The sequence below is a fragment of the Bos grunniens genome, chromosome 23, assembly GCF_055505025.1.
Source record: "Bos grunniens cultivar Pamir isolate PY7600 chromosome 23, Bosgru_T2T1.0, whole genome shotgun sequence".
Taxonomy (NCBI): Eukaryota; Metazoa; Chordata; class Mammalia; order Artiodactyla; family Bovidae; genus Bos; species Bos grunniens.
The window spans coordinates 32981466-32999034 of NC_141187.1; the positions used below are offsets into that span (position 1 = coordinate 32981466).

General features: G+C 41.4%; 4 non-coding genes across 4 annotated transcripts; all 4 read left to right on the forward strand.

Annotated features, from left to right (window-relative positions):
- The first annotated feature begins 4963 nt into the window (after nucleotides 1-4963).
- TRNAR-ACG (transfer RNA arginine (anticodon ACG)) lies at nucleotides 4964-5036 on the forward strand. Its single transcript has one exon. It is a non-coding gene; the product is annotated as a tRNA-Arg (tRNA).
- A 4015-nt stretch (nucleotides 5037-9051) lies between these two features.
- TRNAM-CAU (transfer RNA methionine (anticodon CAU)) lies at nucleotides 9052-9124 on the forward strand. The gene has a single exon. It is a non-coding gene; the product is annotated as a tRNA-Met (tRNA).
- Nucleotides 9125-11505: 2381 nt separating this feature from the next.
- TRNAA-AGC (transfer RNA alanine (anticodon AGC)) lies at nucleotides 11506-11578 on the forward strand. Its single transcript has one exon. It is a non-coding gene; the product is annotated as a tRNA-Ala (tRNA).
- Nucleotides 11579-13060: 1482 nt separating this feature from the next.
- On the forward strand, nucleotides 13061-13133 carry TRNAM-CAU (transfer RNA methionine (anticodon CAU)). The gene has a single exon. It is a non-coding gene; the product is annotated as a tRNA-Met (tRNA).
- The last annotated feature ends 4436 nt before the right edge of the window (nucleotides 13134-17569 follow it).

Here is a 17569-nt window from a genome sequence, read left to right on the forward strand (position 1 = left end):
GTCGTGAAGATCTTTTTTGTACAGTTCTTCTGTGTATTCTTGCCATCTCTTCTTAATATCTTCTGCTTCTGTTAGGTCCATACCATTTCTGTCCTTTATCGAGCTCATCTTTGCATGAAATGTTCCTTTGGTATCTCTGATTTTCTTGAAGAGATCCCTAGTCTTTCCCATTCTGTTGTTTTCCTCTATTTCTTTGCATTGATCGCTGAAGAAGGCTTTCTTATCTCTTCTTTCTATTCTTTGGAACTCTGCATTCAGATGTTTATACCTTTCCTTTTCTCCTTTGCCTTTCGCCTCTCTTCTTTTCACAGCTATTTGTAAGGCCTCCCCAGGCAGCCATTTTGCTTTTTTGCATTTCTTTTCTATGGGAATGGTCTTGATCCCTGTCTCCTGTACAATGTCATGAACCTCATTCCATAGTTCATCAGGCACTCTATCTATCAGATCTAGGCCCTTAAATCTATTTCTCACTTCCACTGTATAATCATAAGCGATTTGATTTAGGTCATACCTGAATGGTCTAGTGGTGTTCGCTACTTTCTTCAATTTAAGTCTGAATTTGGCAATAAGGAGTTCATGATCTGAGCCACAGTCAGCTCCTGGTCTTGTTTTTGCTGACCGTATAGAGCTTCTCCATCTTTGGCTGCAAAGAATATAATCAATCTGCTTTCGGTGTTGACCATCTGGTGATGTCCATGTATAGAGTCTTCTCTTGGGTTGTTGGAAGAGGGTGTTTGTTCTGACCAGTGCATTTTCTTGGCAAAACTCTATTAGTCTTTGCCCTGCTTCATTCCGTATTCCAAGGCCAAATTTGCCTGTTACCCCAGGTGTTTCTTGACTTCCTACTTTTGCATTCCAGTCCCCTATAATGAAAAGGACATCTTTTTTGGGTGTTAGTTCTAAAAGGTCTTGTAGGTCTTCATAGAACCGTTGAACTTCAGCTTCTTCAGTGTTAGTGGTTGGGGCATAGACTGGGATTACTGTGATATTGAATGGTTTGCCTTGGAAACGAACAGAGATCATTCTGTCGTTTTTGAGATTGCATCCAAGTACTGCATTTCGGACTCTCTTGTTGACCATGATGGCCACTCCATTTCTTCTGAGGGATTCCTGCCCGCAGTAGTAGATATAATGGTCATCTGAGTTAAATTCACCCATTCCAGTCCATTTCAGTTTGCTGATTCCTAGAATGTCGACATTCACTCTTGCCATCTCTTGTTTGACCACTTCCAATTTGCCTTGATTCATGGACCTGACATTCCAGGTTCCTATGCAATATTGCTCTTTACAGCATCAGACCTTGCTTCTATCACCAGTCACATCCAGAGCTGGGTATTGTTTTTGCTCTGGCTCCATCCCTTCATTCTTTTTGGAGTTATTTCTCCACTGATCTCCAGTAGCATACTGGGCACCTACTGACCTGGGGAGTTTCTCTTTCAGTACCCTATCATTTTGCCTTTTCATACTGTTCATGGGGTTCTCAAGGCAAGAATACTGAAGCGGTTTGCCATTTCCTTCTCCAGTGGGCCACATTCTGTCAAATCTCTCCACTATGACCCGCCTGAATTTAGGTAGCATAAATTACTGATTTCCAGAGTTAGGAATTTAAGACTCCTGCCCTGCTCTGGAGCTGTTTAAAGTTGAACTTCAGATCTCTACACTATTATACACTTGTTAGCCTTTGACACTTTAAAGTCAGAAACTGTAGTGTCATTTTACTATGCAGTCATGATAAGATCTGTGATGTATGGTATTATTAATAACCACACTTATACAATTCTGATATATAAGTCAATATGTCATCATGAGAGACTTTTGAGAGTCCATTGGACTATAAAGAGATCAAATCAGTCTATCCTAAAGGAAATAAACCCTGAATATTCATTGGAAGGATTGATGCTGAAGCTGACGCGCCAGCATCAATTTGGCCATTTGATGTGAAGAGCCAACTCATAGGCAAAGACCTTTATGCTGGAAAAGATTGAAGGAAAAAGGAGAAGAGGGCTGTGGAGGGTGAGATGGTTAGAGAGCATCAGTGTTTCGAAGGACATGATCTTAAGCAAACTTCAAGTGATAATAAAGGATAGGGAAGCCTGGCATGCTGCAGTTCATGGGGGTCACAGAGTCAGACACGACTTAGCAACTGAACAGCAACATGTAATCATGCACAATTAATGTACTTGTACTAAATACAAATACTGAATATAAGCTGTATATCAGATGCTTTTTGTAATGGTTAGCTCTGGAAATTTGTGTTTAATACTGATGCTGACAACAGTGGGCTTGGCAGCAACAAGGGTTCAGTTAGTCCTTCCCCAACAGGGTGTTAAAGTATTAGGTAAAAAAAAAGAAACCTTGCTGTGCAAGTAAGGTATGAAAGAAAATCACAGAAGTGTGGGAGAGAGAGTGAAAGGCAGGAGTCTCCAGTCAGTTGTTTGGACAGGACCGGCAGTTTCCCTTAAACTCCTGGGTTTTGGTACCAAATGATCTCAGAGGGAAAGCAGTGAGCAGTCCTGAAAAGAGATCTTAGTTTCCTGTCCAGAAATTAAACCTGGGGAACCTGGATGCAAAATGAAAGTTCTAGCCACTAGACCACTGCGGGCTAGAAGCTAGAAGCAAAGTGGTCCTGGGTCTTGCTCCTGTTTGAAAGCATGAGTGTTTTAAGGAGGCAAAAACTGTAAAAACAGGTCCAAAGTTTATTATTAGAGACACAGCGCAATGTATGGGAGAGCACACAGGAAAACAGCTTCTACCTAACTAGCTTAGATAGAAGACTAACTTAGAAAACTAGCTTCTATCTAACTCAGAAGCTAGGCAGAGATACACACCTGGAGAGGAATGCAGGCATCCTGAGTGTGGAGGAGCTCAGTAAGGAGGTGATGTAAACCACTTATATAGGACAGTCCTTCTGGGTCTTTGTTACCTTTGGCCAATTATCTTGCTCCTCTCTTCACATCTGACTGGTCCACGGATCCTCTCCAAGATGTGTGCACATTTTTCTAAGATGGATCCCACCGCAAAGGCCTATGAGTGTGTGTCCACACTTATTATGAAATGGGGCCCACTTCCTTTTCGACCCCCAAGAAGCCCTTCCTGCATGTGTATAGACAGGAAGTCTTCCTTGACCTTAGGAGCGGGCAGCTTATCTCTTTAGCAGAGCTCAACTTTTAGCTTTGTCCTTGGAGTGTCTGGATGAGAACAAAGGCTCTGTTTTATTCCACTTGACAAACACCAAGTGTCTGGACCAGAGGCCCACTGTCTCCTACCTCAGTGTGAGTTAATAAGGTAAGGAATGGAGGTCTTGAACATGCTAAAAAATGCCTACTTCATTTTATTTCAAATATGGGGATGGTGTAGGGTACAGCAACTAATATTGCTTGTTTGTTCCACCACCAGTCACCAACAACAGAGCCCCTATTCCTCCTCTCGAACAGAAACATGATTTCACTCACATAACCTTTTCTATACTGCCTTGGCTTTGCAAGAGGTGGACCCTATCTCAGCTGCAGAGGCAGAGTTATCATTGATCTAACTGATCACAGTGGTCACATTCTTGGCAGTACTTGGATTAGGTAAGAATGTGTGATACAAATCTAGCCAATGTGAGGGGGAAATCCACTAAGGAATGTATAAAAGAAGTTCTTAACAAGAGATACAATAAAGAAGTCTACTTATTTTCCTGGAGTTTATCTTGATATTGTGAGAGTCAGAGGTACTACAAGGAAACCAGCTGGTGTATAAGATCCATATAGTGAGAATGACATAATGCAAAGACTCGATCATTCAAAAAGTCTTGGTTCTGAATAACATCATAGAGTTGTTATTAATGAGGCTCATAGCCTCCCTACCTTCTTGACTTGTCATGTATGATAGAAAATCCATTGTAAGTCAGTTGAATGCTGTCGTTCGAATAATTGTAGAGCTATTACTGAAAGTGTCCTTTATAGGGGAGGAATCTTTGGGCTAGATGTCTTATAGTTCTGTAAGAATTGTGTTCTAAGTCCTCCTAATCACTGGCATTATGAAAAACTCGAAACAAGCTACATAAATGATATTAAAAATATTGGTCTGGTGCGCCCTTGGTTCACTAAGTTTTTTCATTGCTATCAGCAGACTCTGCATTCTCTTCACTTAGAAGGCCTACTTCTCAGCCACTAGCTCCAGCCCAGTCCTACTGTCTGATTGTCACTGGCTTCAGACTTAATGGACACATGCCCAGCCTCCACCCCTGAGTACATAAACAGACACCATGAGCCTCAAAACATATTCAGGAAACTAGAATTCGGCTGCTGTACATAGCATGCCTTTGCTCTTCCATTTAAACATCTGGGTTGAGGTAGCATGGAATACTTGTGATGCCTACCTGTACCATAAACTGTTTTCCTGATGTTTACAGGCATTTTTCTCAACTCTTCATTCATGCATGCAGACTTTTAATGTAAAATTAGTCATTGTAGATACGGAGCATGCTGGCCTTAAGAAATATACAATTGAGTGGAGAGGACCACTGAGCAAACAGCTGTTCACAAGAATGTGATAAATGCCGAAATGAGGAGTGTGCTCTGCACCCTAGGCGAACAAGGAAAGAGCACGATCCAAACGGGGGGAAGAATTAAGAACTCGATTAGGTTTGCGAATATTTCTGTTAGTTTGTTTGTTTACTCTGGTCCCTATTTCCCGGTTTCCTTCCGTTCTCATTAGCAAAGTCCTAAGAACTCCATCATTTGCTCCTTCCAGGCCCTTCACCAGGAGGTCAAGGACTTTAGGCTGGCAGGTTATTGCTATAATGAGACTTCAAAGTAGACCGTAAATCTTTATATCGTCTCATCTGGGAAAGTAGAGGGCAGACAAATCAAAAGAAGAGCGAGTGTACATCGGCTACATCCAGAAATTCCATGATATGAAAGTGCAAAAACATCTTAAAGGCTAATTAATGATGGTTTAAAGAGCACCCACACCGATAGGGCCAGTGGCGCAATGGATAACGCGTCTGACTACGGATCAGAAGATTCCAGGTTCGACTCCTGGCTGGCTCGAGGTCTCCTCTCCCCTCTTTAGGGGGATGGTAGGGTGGTGTGTTTTTACAACCCACCTGAGACTCTCAGTATGAAGAAGTCCTCTTAAAACCTTTATTGTTACGATCATCACAAAGAATGGAGGGAAGATGACCGGGGCGGGGCTAGAAAAGATACACAAAAGAATAAGACAGTAATCTTGCACATCAACTAATATCTTTTGTACTATCGCCTGTTGCATGGAAAACTCTACCTTTTGAGAACGCTTGCCTCTTGAGAATATAGTGCTCTCTAGAGAACAGAATCTTCGACGAATCCTGCTAAAATTTCTCCAGCGTTCAGCTGTCCGAGTCCACACCGAAACAAGCAACAGCGATGTCATAAACAACAAAGAGAACCGTAAGTAGGGAAGGCAGAACGCGTGGGAATCAGCGGTCAGGTCTTAGAAGAACCTCGAGTGAGGAAAAGCACTTCGTAAGCGTTCAGATCTTCACACAGTAAACAAGGACGATGTGGATCTTGTATCTATCAAGGATTGGGAGATGCGAATGGGATCTGCTGGGAGGAGCTGCCAGCATGTTTCCCTGCCCTGCAGGTGTCTGCAGAACATCAGCCCAATACCGCGCTTTAAACGCATCAAGCGCAGTCCGGGGTCGGCGACTCAAAGTTGAGAAGTCCCTTCGGTCGCTGCCCTCGAGAAGTGACTCCTCGTGAGGGTCGAGGACGCTCAAGCAGCCGGGTCAGCTAACAGAAGGGAGTAAATGGACGGATTTTTCTATCATTGTCTACTGAGATCCATGCTGAAAGAGCACTGGAGGCGGCTGAAGGAATTCGAGGACAGACAAGAAGAGAAACGAGAACAAAGAAGAGAAAGAGAGTGGGAAGAATGGCTCCTTTCATCCTGGCTGCATTGTTGCCTTTTAGGATACTGTAGATCAAACTTCTTCTTTTAAAGCCTGGAATAGGAGGTACATTTCTTGAGTCAAAAGACAGATACCACCAATACCACTGCCCAGGTTGCTGAGCCAAAGTGTGCCGGGCAGGAGGAAAGTCTTGAAGAATTTGCATTCTCATTCCCTTCCTGCTTTCATACTCATCAGTACCGACCCCTCCCTCTGCCGAGCCACCCGTTGTAGTTATGCTTCACTTTGTTCAGGGGACTTCTAACAAGGTAATAGCTATCTTGATTATCCAGATTACTAACCAAGTTGTTGTATCCAAACGCTCCGGGAGGCAAACTCATTCAGAAGGACAGCGTGAATAGTGGAGTGCAGTTTATTACACTGGCGGGTCCAAGGCAGAGTTTCCTCTTTAGCCAGGGACCCCTACCGATTTTTGTTACAACCTTTTCTACCTAAAGTGTATGTGCCCAAGCCCACATCCCCAAATTTCTTAAGTCTGCTCTGGAAAATGTTAGAGATACAATCAGGTTACAGCCTGATTCACAATCAGATAATTCACAATCTGAAGGTCACCTAGTCATGCAGAGTAGTCCGCATCAATGGGCACTGCAAAGATTACAGAGGTAATTGATTACATAGTGGTTTATTACAATCTTCCTGGCTCCAGGGAGTCTAGGTGCGAGCTCTGCCTGGTTGGGTGTTTGTCCCTTGGTGGTGGTGGGCGGGGGGGGGGGGGGGGGGGGGGGGGGGTGTGGCGCGGGGGAGTGGTCGGGGAGGGAGCTGCCTGGCCATTTGGTATGTTGTCTCCCTGGTTACCAGATAAGTAGTCCAAAGTTCATTGAGAGGGCAAGATGGAGTTCCTTTCCTTTTAAAAATGGAGTCAGTCCAGTCAGGGCAACCTGCTCCTTTCCTTCTTCAAGGTAATGGAGTTAACAGCAGGCTGTAACCAAGCTGTGAGAAAACTAACACCCTAATCAGATCTCTCAAGTGTTTTCCAGAAAGCTGAATAATAAACCACGTTCCAGTATTTTCCCCTCCTTCAAATTCATTAGGAAGACTTTATCATCTCTTTATTATTAGCCTGAAACTTTGGTAACTATGCAACTTGACAGCAGGAAAGTTCAAATGTCATCTGCTCAGTCTGATGACCTCAGCTAAAATGCAACGTACCCTGTTCCCCCCATAGCCCTCACTGTTTCTAGACCCACTTCCTGCTTTATTTGTCTCCGTAGGGCCTGAATGACAGTTGTTGATGGAAAACCAAATTTCCTCTTCGTCCTCTCCCAGACAGTCACGTTGATCAAAGGCAAACAAATAAATTCATACATTCAGCCCCTCTGCTCGTGGATTCTTGTCCAAATCCCAGTTTCTATTCCAGCCATTTTTCATAAAGGTAAATATTTTGATTCTCCTGAAGTTTGTATTAACTTCTGATTGCAGTCCCAAACCTGCTATTTGTAAAAGGAAGTATAGGTTATCTTAACATTTCTGTTGATTTGACTTCCCTTCCCTTTCTTCTCAAAACAAGTCGATTCGATTGACATTCTGTACACAAAAAAATAAATTCATATTGAACCCCCACATTAGTATCTTCAGCATGGTAAAGGAAAGCTTCACTGATCACCCTACTGGATGAGGTTGTTGCATTCAACTTCAAAATTAACACCAAATTCCTCCTCCGGAGACAGACACTAGCCTCACCCCATGTCCCCCCTAACTCTTGTTCATAAAAAAAAATTTAGCATCTGAGATCTTCCCTCAACTTCAAAGAGCAAATTTAATCAGAGAAGTGAGAAAATGCAGAAACAAAAGAAAGCGGTCAAACAAGACAATAGTTTAGCCATAAAATAGAGCCTTGAGCCTTTAGTTTCTTCTCAAGGGCTATGGTTAATATTATGAGCCATATCCTTGAATTATTTTGCAGATACGAAAACGCCTATCAGATGAAAAAGTTGACTGCATGCTGACCAATAGTTTGTAGATCTCAGACTGGTTGGAGGCAAAAACTGACAATTGTTACCCAAAATATTACCTTGTTACCTCACCATCAGCCAATCAAAGAGTTGCACACTGCTCCTAATGCACCCTGAGACAGTCTCCCTCACACTATCACACTGTCACACTGTCCTGGGCTCAGTCACATCTGACTTTTCAGGACCCCATGGATGGTAGCCCGCCAGGCTCCTCTGTCCATGGGATTTCCCAGCAAGAATACTGAAGTGGATTGCCGTTTCCTACTCTACGGGATCTTCCCCACCCAGGGATCAAACTTGGGTCTCTTGCATCTCCTGCATTGGCAGGTGGATTCTTTACCACTGAGCCACCTGGGAAGCCCTTGATTATATACCCTGAGACAGTCACCCTCACATTGTCTTTAAAAACCCTGCCTTCAAAGACTTTGGGGTATCTGAATCTTTTGAGCTGGTTCTCCTTGCTTGGCACCCTGCAATAAATCCTTCACCTTCCTTCATCACAACCTGATGGCAGCTGACTGGCTTTGCTGCTCTGAGGCCAGCACCCCAAAGTTTGGTTTAGTAAACTATGATAAATAGTTTTGTTGCCAAAACTCAATTAGACTACATGAAATAATCTCCATAAATCTCTTAGCATAATTAATAGCATATAAAGTTGAAAAAAATGGAAGACTTTTTAAAATTAAGTTCAGTTTATGTTTTTGTCGGGAAGAATGTCTCCAGTCACATAGATGCAAGTGGAGATATAAAGATAGAGAAGTATGGACTATAGACAAATTTGAAGGATACTGATTCAGTCAGTAAGAGAAATAATATTAACTGAGCACCTTCTATGTTTCTTCAACAAAGATCATGAAAGATGTAATTTCGGTTGAGGGCAGGAAACACAATGTCTTTCGAACACAAGACCAGCAAAAGACAGACACGATGAATTGTCCTTATTGCTGAAGTATAGATGGTCCTGTCTTAGGTTGAATACTGGAAAGGCATGGACTCTACCTTTCATAAATATGGACTCCTACCCATGTAGCATTGACTTAAACATTGTGATTTTCAAATAACATAGAGTAGATTCTTTAAAAGCTGAAAACAGATGAAATAGACATGCTTGGAAAATGCTGTTTCATATTTTAATTTCAATGTACAGACATTAAGTTGTCTGCCCTCTTAGCGCAGCTGGCAGCGCGTCAGTCTCATAATCTGAAGGTCCTGAGTTCAAACCTCAGAGAGGGCAGGCCCTCACTTTTTTCACAGTTGGTCTGGTGAAAAGCCAAGTTGAAAGAAAAGAAAATGTGTGTGATCTGCTCTTAAAGAAATCAATACAAAAGAAAACTAGCAAATGCTGCCAGATAAGCATTGGATGCTGCTGCTGCTGCTGCTGCTAAGTCGCTTCAGTTGTGTTCGACTCTGTGCTACCCCATAGATGGCAGCCCACCAGGCTCCTCTGTCCACAGGATTCTCTAGGCAAGAATATTGGAGTGGGTTGCCATTTCCTTCTCCAAATCATGGGGTGGATGTTCCAATATTCAATATTCACTCAAGAAAATGGAATCAATTTTCTGGTTTGTTGCACTCTCAGCAGTTTGAGTGAAATGGATAAGAAATTTAGATTACACCAGAAAACAAAAGCTATACTGTATTTTTGATCTTCCTCTCCTCCTGGTGGAAGAAGCAAGGGAAGTTTTCTCTTCCAAATTCATGCTCTAAAGATTGTCCAACCAGAGTTAAGACATGGGGAAGGGTAAAATCATTTATTTTTTAAATCATGTAACAAATATTTCTTGTTAATGCACTGTTCTGGGTGCAGTTGAGAATTTGGGGCTCTCCCACTCATTGTGTATGTCTCTATAGAAACAGCTGTGATTGTTACAAGATTTTGGAAATAAGGCATATATATAGGAGGAGACAGTGGGGTAGCTTTTGTAGATCTAACCTGTAGATCTGGGGTAGTTTCTGTAGATCTAATCTGCACCACATTCTAGAAAGTGTCCTGAAAGTTTATTGATTTTATGCAAGTCGTTTGATTAACCTTGCAAATAACCCAAATATCATCACTCCCATTTGAAAGATGGAATTGAATTTCAGGGAAGTTGAATCATTTTTCTCAAGTCTGTTAGCTTTAAGGAGCAAAACCAGACATGAAAAGCTGGTTGTTTGTTTGTTTTCTATATGAAACGATGTGAGCTTGTCTTTTAATTTAAGGTATAGCCTCATAAGTCTATAAGGAATACCAGTTCCTCCCTTCACACATTCATAGAACAAATTTTTAAATGAGTGTATTTAGTTTTCCACTCATCAGACACTAAATCAAAATCACTTCTGTGTCTGTCACCCAGGGTCCAGACTTCTAAGTGTCCTTGACTACTTCTTCTCCCTCAAATCTCTACATCCAGTGTCTTGACACATACTTAGATATTGTAGATCCTTCCTACACAACTCTCCAGAATCTTTCTCTTTCTTCTCATACATCTATGCCTTGATCTATTCTATGCTTATGGAGAAAGTATTCTGTGCCAGAGAGAGTCTTGGACTGGAGATGCAGAAAGACTCATGCTACTGCTAATCTCAGAAGCTAAAAGAGTAAACCTCAATCCCTTAATATAACTTCTTTTTCATTCTCCTTAATTCCAGTTTCCCCATTTCCTACCTATATGGCATTCAAAATTAAAAATTTATCATAAAATGTTACCTTGATTACGTAAGCTGTCTGCATGGGATTTTTTTCAAGTGTTCTTAAGCCTCCAGTTTTCTCGCCAGTGTATCTTCATGTGTCCAGGCTTTTCAACCACTGTTTCCCTTCATGTCTATTTTACACACAAAAACGCACATACACCCACTCCAATTGAACAGGTATATTTCTGAACACAGGAATCCCTACCTCCATGCCTTTTCCTTCCATCCTGTGTTCACTGTACATCTACATCCTACAATGTCCATGCATTTTTCCTTTTCTCTATGTCTCACCTCTAATTTCTGATGGCTTTTGTATGTAATAGTATGTACTTCTTTTTTGTTCTTGCATATAGCATAAATACATAACTTCTCAAGACCTGCCTCAGCAAGAATCCCATAAATATTCCAGAAATAAAGCAATGTGTAAGTTTCTGTAGTGTGGTGGTTATCATGCTTGCCTAACACGCTGGAGGCCCTTGGTTCAAAACTAAGCAGAAACAATTGCTCCCTTGTACCTTCTACCATCTGGGAAAACTCAGCCCTCTGCCTCTCCTAAAGGGAACCAGTGATCATCTCATTTCTGTTGCTTTGCTGTTTTAGTTTCATGTTTAAGAAACAGATAGATTATCAATCTGAGATAGTCCGGCTGCATTAGCCCACTGTTCTGGGTGAGTCCTCCCAAATGGGATGTGGTCCCTTCTGTTGGAAAAATCTGAAATTCATAGTTTTTTGGCCAGATTTTGTCACAGTGACTTTCTTTTTTCCTTGGCAGAGGAATAGGTACCAACTGCTCTCTGGCCTTGGAGGATCCTTGAGAAGATGGACCCTTAGTCCAGCTTAAAGACCTTGACATTTCCTGAAGTTCTAGCAGCCTGGAAGAATGAATAATGATGTGGATACAGTCCACTGAAAAATGGAAGGAAAAAAATGCATGCTGGATGTGGGGAATTAGCTCAAGTGGTAGAGCGCTCGCTTAGCATGTGAGAGGTAGTGGGATCGATGCCCACATTCTCCAGTTTTTACTCTTTCAGCTGAGGAACTGTAAATCTTCTAAATTGTAGAAAGAAAGGAAAAAATTAGACACTTTGGACTCTTCCCTGGGTAAGGGCAAAACAGGACAGGCCTGGCTCTATTGGCCTTCAGTATGTACATCTCTCATTAATGATAAATCTAGTAGATTAGAAAAATCAACAAACACGTTGAAAAAATAAACACCACCATACATCAATGGATCGAACTGACCTTATAAAGCAAAATCACAATGAAGTTCTACCAAAGAGTTGAGGGAAAAGCAAGATCATATCAAAAATAAAAAATCAAGAATGGTCAGATTGAAGCAAAGGGACATTGTGGAAACAAACATTTTTTAAAGTATTATTTAGTTGTAAGTGCCAGGGAAGACTGAAAGTAGTGAAACCAGAAGAAGACTGTCTCTTGTCAATATACATACTAGCTCCAGAGGTTTGGGTGGTCAGATTTCTTCTGAATCAACTGGGCCTACTGCAGTGCCAAGCACAGAGCAGCTCCCCAATGAATATGTCCTGACTGAATGGAAAGGAAGTGATAGATTTAACAGAGTTTCACAAGAATAATAGTATTTGCCAGGACAGTGAATGTGGATTTTGAAGGTGGAGAATGAGCCAAAATTGACTTGGAAGTCTAAGTCCAGAACACCAGCACAGAAGATGTTAGGAATTAGAGTTTAGATGAATGAGTTATTTTGGAGAACAGACAGTGAGACCCTCAGCTGCAGCAGAAAAATAAAATCACAATTTGGAATTTAAAATCTGTTTCTCAATTCATTCTTTGCTACTTAGCAGCTCAGGGACCTTAACTTTTCTGAGTCTCCATTATATCTGAAAAATGTAAATTATGATGCATACTTCTGTTGCTGAAATTCAATTTGAATGTATGAAATCATCTCCATAAATCCCTTAGTATGATTTTAAGGCTGAAATAAATGAGAAGGTTTTGAATTAAGTTCAGTTTGTGTTTTTTGTAAGGAGAATATCTCTGGGCATGTAGATGCAACTGGAGACATAGAGTGAGATAAAGAAGTATGGAGTGCAGACAAATTTGAGGAATATTAATTCACTTAGTCAGTCAGTGAACTATTAATAGTATTTAGTGGGTACTTCTTAGGTTTCTTTTAAATATAAGGTATCAAGGAAAATGTAAGAGTGACTGAGGTCTCTGAAGGATACAACAGGCAGATCATTAGATCACAAGAGGGAAAAAGAGCAGCAAAAAACTAGTACAATTGTTACTGGACCAGTACAAATGGTACTGCAGGCCAGAGGGTCCAGTTGTTGGGTATATGTTGGAAAGGTGTGGACTCCACCATTCCTGGATGTGGAACCCTTCAAGTGCAGCACTGGCTTAAATGGAATGATTTACAAGTAGCATGGTTACATTCTTTAAAAGTTGGAAACTGCTAGACATGACTGGAAAGTACTATTTTATGTTTTACTTTCAATGACAGAAGCTGGGATCATCTGCCCTCTTAGCGCAGTAGGCAGCGCGTCAGTCTCATAATCTGAAGGTCCTGAGTTCAAGCCTCAGAGAGGGCAAGTGTTTTATATTTGTTGTTCAGCTCTGATGGGCAAGGCGAGTCAGAGCTCGAGGCGCCCCCCACCCCACCCCACCCACCGCCTCCGGACCTGCCTGAGCATCTACCCCAAAACCAGAATCTGTCCGTTTTACTATTTTATGACTTTCACCAACTCCTTTGACATTCACGGGGGGCTATCCCGATCACTTTTCTCTGTAGGAAAATCAATTTAGAACTTTAGTTAATAAGTCTCCAGGGTATAATAAGGTGTGTTCCAATTCAAATCCCTCAGAAAGCTTTCTAACCTGCCTGACAGGTTTCCAGACTCTTGCAGCTACGCATGTGATTGTTCACAGCCTCCCAACCACGAGAGGCATGGGAAGCTTAAGATATTCTAACAATGCAGAGCCTCTTGGGGAGTTAGAAATTGTTAAAATAGAACTAATAGAGGAATTCTTTGTTGAGCTAATGCCTGCTGCCAAGTTTCCATATGACTTACCCACTGTGTCCCTGGGAGTGTATTGATTAATATAGTTGGTATATAGAAATATAAGTAGAAGCCTTAATGTTAATAATAACCCTAGACCCTTTAGCTAATAAATTCTTCCCTTGATTATCCCCCACTGCACCTTTGCCCTATAGGAATGCAACTCTATCTAGTGCTTTCAGGGAGTGGCACCGAACTTTAAGAAAAATCACCTCTGGAGAAAATAAGTTTTTCTGGTTGACTAACCTTTATCAGAAGTAAAATGTTAGCAGGTCTCCTGACCAGAAGATGATGTAAATCACCTAAAGCCTTTGTATCTGATAAGTTTGCAGAAAAAAAGCCTCATTTCAATAAGGGTCAAGGACTGCTGACCTTGCATGACTTTGCACCCCCTATTACCTTCTATGTACAACTTAGGGTATAAAAGCTCCTTTTGAAAATAAAGCTACGGACCTTGCTCATTAAGCTTGGTCTCCCCGTGTCATTCTTTCTCTTTCCTTTTCCTTTTCAGGCTGATTCCCTGGAGCACAGGGGCCCTCTGCGTTCACTTTCCTGCCTGGGCTTCTAAGACCCACTCGAGAAGGTGCCTAAGGTGGGGCACCTTCCGCGATTCAAAAGGGTGCCTTCGGCCTTCGTGAACAGAGCAAGTCCCGTGCTGGGTCCTTATTGGCTTTCTGCGTAAACCAAGGAATATCAGCCTCTTTTCTCTCCTCTATTTTCTTAACTGCAAAATTCTTTCCTTATCTCTTTCTCTATCCTTAATCGCCAATGCCATCCTCCCAGAGGAATCCCTGGATCCAACCAGGGCTGGACCCCGGTAGTTCAGCCTTGTCTGACTCTTTGTGACCTCACAGACAGTGGCACTCCAGGCTTCCCTGTCCTTCACCATCTCCCAGGCTTCCCTGTCTTTCACCATCTCCTGGAGCTTGCTCAAACTCATGTCTATTGAGTTGGTGATGTCATCCAACCATCTCATCCTCTACTGTTCCCTTCTCCTCCTGCCTTCAATCTTTCCCAGCATCAGGGTCTTTTCCAATGAGTCAGTACTTCACATCAGGTGGCCAAAGTATTAGAGTTTCAGCTTCAGCATCAGTCCTTCCAGTGAATATTCAGGACTGATTTCCTTTAGAATTGACTAGTTTGATCTCCTTGCAGCCCAAGGGACTCTCAAGAGTCTTCTCCAAAACCACAGTTCAAAAGCATCAATTTTTTGGCACTCAGCTTTCTTTATAGTCCAACTCTCACATCCATACATGACTACTGGAAAAACCATACCTTTGACTAGACAGACCTTTGTCAGTAAAGCAATGTCTTTGTTTTTTAATATTCTGTCTAGGTTTGCCATAGTTTTTCTTCCATGGAGCAAGCGTCTTTTAATTTCGTGGCTGCAGTCACCATCTGCAGTGATTTTGGAGCCCAAGAAAATAAAGTCTCTCACTGTGTCCATTGTTTCTCCATCTAGTTTTCCATGAAGTGATGGAACCAGATGCCATGATCTTCGTTTTTTTAATCTTGAGTTTTAAACCAGCTTTTTCACTCTCCTCTTTCACCCTCATCAAGAAGCTCTTTAGTTCCTCTTCACTTTCTGCCATAAGGGTGGTTTCATCTGCATATCTAAGATTACTGATATTTCTCCCAGCAATCTTGACTCAAGCTCGAGCTTCATCCAGCCTGGCATTTTGCATGATGTACTCTGCATATAAGTTAAATAAGCAAGGTGACAATACAAAGCCTTGATGTATTCCTTTCCCAATTTGGAACCAGTTTGTTGTCCCATGTCCAGTTCTAGCCATTGCTTCTTCACCTGCATACAGGTTTCTCAGGAGGTAGGTAAGGTGGTATTCCCATCTCTCTAAGAATTTTCCACAGTTTGTTGTGATCCACACAGTTAATGGCATAGTCAATGAAGCGGAAGTGAATGTTTTTCTGAAATTCTCTTGCTTTTTCTATGATCCAACGGATGTTGGTAATTTGATCTTTGGTTCCTTTGCCTTTTCTAAATTCAGCTTGTACATCTGGAAGTTCTTGGTTCAGGTACTGTTGATGGTTAGCTTGGAGGATTTTGAGTATGAACTTGCTAGCATGTGAAATGAATACAGTCTGTGGTAGTTTGAACATTCATTGCCTTTCTTTGGGATTAGAATGAAAACTGACTTTTTCCAAGCCTGTGGCCACTGCTGAGTTTTCCAAATCTGCTGGCACACTGAGTGCAGCACTTTAACACCATCATCTTTTAACAGCATCATCATCACTCTTCACCTGTACAGCTCAATGCCCATATTTTTTCCTTCACTGTAACATGCTCTTGTGTCTTATTTCCGATGGCTCTTATCTGTAATATTTTGTACCTTTTTATTGTTGTATCATATGGTGTAGATATATAATTTCTCATGACCTGCCTCAGTAACGATGGAAAAACATCTTAAAATAGAACAAAGCGTGAGTTTCCCTAGTGTAATGGTCATCACGCTCGTCTAACACGTGAGAGGTCTTTGGCTGGAAACCGAGCAGAAACAGCTATGTTTTTTGCCTTCCACCATCCAGGGAAAATCAGTTCACCTTCTCCCTTAAAAGGAATCAGTGATCATCACACCCCTGCTGGTTTGTCATTTTCATCTCATTTTTAAGAAAGATAATCATCCTAAGGTAGTCCTGTTGTATTAGCTGGCTGTTCTGGGTGAATCCTCCCAACTGGGACATTTTCACTTCTATCTCAGAAAGTCTGAAACGTGAAATTTGGAGCACCAAATGTTTCCCATGGCTACTTTTCACCCCTTTTCCTTAGAGGAGGAATAGGTACCAATCTCACTTTTGCTTCGAGTCATCTTTGGGAAGACGTGCCCTTAGCAGTCCTGGTTTCAAGCAAATAATGGAGATGGTACTCTGAAAGACTGGGGGAAAGAGCTCAATAAAGGTGGGGAATTAGCTCAAGTAGAAGAGCACTTGCTTAGCATAAGAGAGGTAGTGGGGTTGATACCCACATTCTCCAGTTTTTAAGAAGCACTGGCAAAAAAAATATACATCCAAATTGCAACTTCAGACCTGAAAAAAGAATGTGTAGATAGAACAATAGTAAATACTTAATCCAAATGACAAAGAAGCAAGTGTACTTTAAAAAAGGGACAGAACCTCAAGGACAAACAGGAAAATAGCAAAGTTCTTATATTCACATCATTGGAAACTCAATAGAGGAAGAAAGGAAACATTGCAGGGGGGATTGATTACCCAAATCTGGCAAAAGATATAAACCAGAATAAAACATTCAGCAACCCTAAAGCAGGATAAAATGAAATAAACCCACAGGCAGACAGATGACAGTTATACTGCTTGAAACTAGAAAGGGGGGAAATGCTCTAAAGTACCAGAAGAAAATGCAAGGGAAACTGCAATCTGAATGATTGTTAATTTCTCATCAGAAACTGTAAGAACCATAACTAAATAACATGATTTTTATGTTATTTTGAAAGAAAAGACCTGTCAATCTAATAGCTAAATATAGCAAAAATACCCTTCAGACAGACATAAAGTTTACCTTCTCATTTGAAGGTAAACTGAGTGACTCCATTGCTAATGAAAGTTCTAGAAAAGAGTAATGCTGTGAGTCAAGAAAAATGATACTAGAGGGAAATAAATAGGATAGTATAAATGAAGAAAGTTAACCAAAATTTCAGAAACAGAAACTCGTTTGAAATTAAATAGCCCATATTGGAGGTTTACTAGGACTGCAGCCTGGGAAACACAGATTTAAGAAGCACAGGAGTTGTGTTCCATTGGACTACAAAATGAAGGAAGCTTATTAAAGGGAAAAACCACAAGGCCACACAGTGACGTAAGTTGTTTGTCTAGCATTGTAATTGATGCTAACAAGAAGAAAGACAGCTTATTAAGCAAGAATTGGTTAGGGTCTGCAATGGTTACTTAGTTACAAGGGGAAACCTTGAGACTACAAGTTTGCAACTGGTGGATGT